At 34.8% G+C, this 5,272-nt stretch overlaps 1 protein-coding gene across 15 annotated transcripts in view; it reads right to left on the reverse strand.

Moving 5' to 3' along the window:
* Window positions 1-5,272, reverse strand: part of DLGAP1 (DLG associated protein 1) — an 822,162-nt gene that overhangs the window by 584,611 nt on the left and 232,279 nt on the right. The window lies entirely within an intron of this gene.

The raw sequence follows: 5,272 nt of genomic DNA on the forward strand, positions 1-5,272 counted from the left end.
TGTGAAAGTACGTTCATTATAAAGGAAAAATGACGAGAAATTATTTTGACACCTGTTGACCCAAACCTCCTAAGTCCCAGGCTCCTACAACACAACAGGTCAAAAATAAATGAATGAATGAATGAATGAATGAATGAATAAAATGAAATGAACTATCTTCGCTCCCTAGCGCACTATAATTCCTGTAGTGTTATTCAGTTAAGACATCACCATCCTCCCAGTTATGTATGATAGAAACTTAGCATAGTCCTGTTGGTTCCACTCCTTCAAGTCTTCTGAAATAGGCAGCTTCGTCAACTTCCCCATAGCTACAGTTTTATTTCAGTCACTACACAGTTTTCTTCTTACTGGCCCTCTGCCTCCAGTCCCACTGCCTTTAAGCTAATCCTTCGTATTATATAATTTACCTTTTTAAATCAAGCACAATTTTAATTGTATCAATTTCTTACTTTATAATTAGCAATTTTATGTAGTGTCATCTTATTTAAGGCAACACTGTCCAACAGTACTTTTAATGATAAAGAAATATTCTCTATCTGTGCTGTCCAGTATGGTAGCTGCTAGCCACAGGTGGCTATTGAGCACTAGAAATGTGGCTAGTGCAACTGAGGAACTGAATTTTTGGTTTCATTTAGTGGCTATCATATTGGGCAGTGGTAGTCTAAAAAATAAAATCTCAAATCTTTGGCATGGTATATAAGATCCTTCAGAGACCAACCACAGCTTTCCCCTCTCCTTTCTCCTCGCTCATTTTCTGGGTATCTATACTGTAGACTCACACAGCTAGCTACTTAGCATCTCCTCAGAACTCCCAAAGGACTTCATGTTCTGTCTTGTTGTATATGTTGGTATGTGTGTGTTTTTCTCTGGTACATTATTTCTCTTTTTAACCTCCTGTGAACACAGATAAATCTTATAAAGCTATGCTCAAAAGTGACTTCTGAAGTCTCCTTTCACTTCCTCAGGCATAAGTCAACTTCCTTTTCAGGACTCCCATAACAACTTGCATATTCTATAACAAAGCATTTAACATACTGACTGGCAATTAGTTTTCTTATCTATTGTCCTAAATCTCCTTTTTCCCCTTAAGCAGTATATGATGAATAACTAATATGTTGGGATGGGAGAGAGTCAAGCTAAATTTTAAATGAATCATAAAAGAGAACAATGAAAAAGCAGTAAGAGGATCACCACAGTTACGACACTGCATACTTTAATGCATCTAAGTCTTTTGAGGAAACTTAAGGCAAGGAATCTGACCTAAGAACAGCTAACATTTTCCTTTACAATTCTAAACTGTATTCTTTTAGCTCTTACTTTGTCTATGTTTCAAATGTGATTCTGCTTGATGTTCAAATCTCTAAAAGCTATTTATGGGATAGACTTTCCATTGAGCACCCCATATATATTTCAAAAATTAAGCAAGAGTAAAATACTTTGTCTGGATTTTCCACTGTAAATTGAGGGGGGTGGAAGAAGGATATTTTTACAGTGATGTACTACAGTAAAAAAGAAATTCTGTCAGTTAAAATAGCTAGATACAGCAAGCTTTGTAAATATTTTATAATCATTGTAAAAAATCAAAGAGAATCAATGATATTTTTAAAATTCCCCAGGAAAATGACTTCCTGCTCATTTTATTATCTTGGCTATATTTCCACCTTTTGAGCTCAGTGAAGGGTAAAGAGAATAACATCCTTTTTGTCCTGATTTTATGCAAAACAAAGCAATCTGCTATGTTTTTGAGGATGCTATTATTGTCTTGTTTAAAAAATGGTTTTGAAGAGTCTGATCCTTAGTACCTATCAAACTATTCTAGTTTCATTGATACTATCACGTACAGGCAGTTGAAAAAATTGTAACTATTAGGCAGAGTTGAATATTACAGAAAATGAATACATAATTACTGGGTTTCTGTTACTTCCTATTTTTACAGTTTTATAGTCAACCAGACTTAACATTATGGACTATAAATTATTTGATAGTCAAATCTAATAATGGTGATAATCTTAAGCCTCTAGTTTTTGTAGGAATAGTATCAAGAAAGAATTTTAAGAAAGAGCTTAAACCAGCTACCTCCTTTTTTTATGCCTTTCTGAGCTCTTCGGATTGAGTGGGGAAACTCTCCTTCATGCTCCAAAGCACCCTGTGTAGACATACATTTATCACTGAACTTATTGGGTTATGTTGTAATTAGATGTGTGAATTTCTGCATCCCTACTAGGCTGAACTTCTTAAAGCTAGGTACCATGTACTATTAGTTGTCATCATATCCTCCGGAGCCCAGAACTTTGTCTTAAAATGAGGTAGCTGCTCAGTAAATGCGTTTAAGTGAGAAAAGAGGACAAGAGGAAAAAGGAGGTTATTTTACAAGCAAAATGAATGATGAGTATATTCGCATCAAATTTTGTGAAACCTAAAAGACTAAAAGCTCCTAAGTTTTAGTTGACCTAAAAACTTTAAAGTGTGTCAAAGTAGAAGCCCAAATAAAACTCATGGCAAAACAAACTTACATTTTCAAAATTTAAATGATAACTGCTTTTGTATTAAAGATCTGAAAAATGGAGCTACATTCTACCTATTCCTAAAGTAACAACAAATTTGGGCCCCTTGAAAAAATATTTAATGACAATATCAAGAACACATTCTTACAACCGGGTAGTATTTTATACTATATTTATGCTTTAAAATAATATCTTTTTGTAAGAGTTTCATATTTTAATGGAGTGATATAAAGACCAGTTCAGAGAGAAAATCTGCCCATGTTCATTAGTACCTCCTAGGATGTAACATGATTAAAATTAGTGTTTCTATCCAATTATATTTTTAGCGTACGATGTTTATATTAGAATAATAGTTGTCATGTGAAGTCAGAGAACAAATGTGGCTCTTCCCTGTTTGTGTCACTATGTCCTTGCTTTGTTTTATTAATATATGAATACCACATTCCATGGTCTCCTATTAGAAAGTCATAATGTAATTCAATTATGTTCTCATCTGTTCAGAATCTGACCCAGCATGGCAGACATATCCACGTTATCTTGATCCACCTCTGACAATGATAGTTATGTATACTAGAAAATTGCGGTCTGGTTTGGTGAATTTATATTTTGGGTTTTGGAATAAAATCACCATTAAACGTTTAATTGTTAATTTTAGAAATTAAAAGACATTTTTAAAAAGGCTGTGCCTAATTTTGCATCTTGGCCACCCTGTAGCCAACTTTCTTAAGAAAACTAACCTTTTGCCTTTTTTGTGTAACCCTTGTGCATTCAGGGACCTTGAGCCTGTCCCCTGACCAGTGACTACCCACCCTTCACTGTGTTCTGCTCTTCCTTATACCATATCTTCCCCCCTTCTCCTAGTACTGTTCCAAAAATGTTCTCTTTTGTCATACATCTCAAAGCCTAGTCATATTAAAATCTAACTTGATTTTGTAAGTTCTGTTCTAAAACATCTTAGCCCGTTTGGTTCAACAAGCTAAAGAATGGAATGAAACTCTTCTTGTTAGAAGTGATAAAATCTTATTGCAAAATCACTCTTATCTTTCTTCTGCCAAACCTAAGTAAATACCTAAAATGCCATGAATTGTGTTGTTAAGCGTCCTGAAGGCAATATTGATTGGGAAAAAATGTAAAACTAATGAATATTTGCTAACATTACTGTGATGTTGCATTTTGAATTTTCATTATTATGTACAAAATTTGCACTTTTTTCTTTTAATATTTTAGAAATATTTTCTAATTTTTTTGTTTTGCCATAAGGTATGGGTCTTATCAGTATTGGTTTTAACTAGATTTTATTTTTTCACTAGGTATGGTCTATCTTTCTAATCAAATTGTACTCAAAGTATAATAGAAAAATTGAGCAGAGCAGATTCTCATTACGAAGTCATAATGATAATAATGAAGGGCCATGGTCATCTGTCTAGGACCTTTGTGATTCCTACATTTTCTACCTCACTAATACTTTAAATAAATCCTTTATCAGATAAATAGAAATGCAGTTAACAAAATGGTAACACCATTGTAGGCATTGTGACCAATCACTTGCCTTACATGCGGAAGCTTAAAAATAAGAATTGACCTAGTTTCAACATATACTAAAATCAGTCAGTTATAACTTACCCATGAACTACAGGAGGCATTTGTCTTAAATGAAAAATGCAGTAATGGTCCTTAGTATCACCATAATTATTTAATATTGCTTTGAAAGTTCTGGCTACTGTAATAAGAAAAATAGATGTATGAATATTAGAAACAAATAGTGATTCTTATTCTTCATAAGTGATATTCTTATATACCTTATAGATCAAAAGGAATCAACTGAAAAACTACAATTAACATGCTAACTTGACAAGATAACAGATATTTATTTTTAAATTTTCAAATTTTTCTTTTCAATTATAGTTGACATATAATATTATATTAGTTTCAGGTGTACGACATAGTGGTTAGACATTTATTTATATAACTTATGACCACTGATCACCCCCATAAAACCAGTACCCATTTGACACCATACATAGTTTTTACAATACTACTGACTATATTCCCCCATGCTATACTCTACAACTCCATTACTATTTTGTAACTACCAATTTGAACTTCTTAATCCCCTCATCCTTCACCCATCCCCCTAACCCCCCAATTGACAACCATCAAAATGTCCTCTGTATCTATGAGCTTGTTTCTGTTGTTTGTTTGTTTATCCTGCTCTCTAGATTCTGCATATGACATTTGTCGTTCTCTGAGTTATTCCACTCAGCACAATACCCTCTAGGTCCATCTATGTTGTTGCAGATGGCAAGATTTCATTCTTTTCTATGGCTGAGTAATATTCCATTGCAAGTGATCTGCAGATGGCTGCCACATGTGTTGGGGTTGGAGGTGCCTGGGAGAGGATAAGCTGTCAATTGAGGCTGGCTGCTGCTAATGCCAGGCTTGTGGCTGCTTAGCAAGAGGTATGGGGTACTCCAAGGCCATATTCTGCTTGTTTGGGGTTTTTGAGTCCTTAAAAATTTTAGGAACATCTGCAGCATGAGCCAAGGCAGGCTATTTGTATGGAAAAGCCACTAGAAGCAGCTTGGGTGAGCCAGCAGGTTCAGTTGGGCAGGGTCTCAGGGAATGACCAGAGCAGAGCAAAGGGTGTTAGTAAGGTTGATATTGAATCAGATATGATGCCCACCTGCATCTATACCCTGAGAAAGGGGTGGGTTCAACAAAGAACATGGATTCTACCTGTACTTTCGCCTGAGAGAAAGCACCCCCTC

Source organism: Pteropus vampyrus, unplaced genomic scaffold (genome assembly GCF_000151845.1).
Source record: "Pteropus vampyrus isolate Shadow unplaced genomic scaffold, Pvam_2.0 Scaffold373, whole genome shotgun sequence".
NCBI classification, from domain to species: Eukaryota; Metazoa; Chordata; class Mammalia; order Chiroptera; family Pteropodidae; genus Pteropus; species Pteropus vampyrus.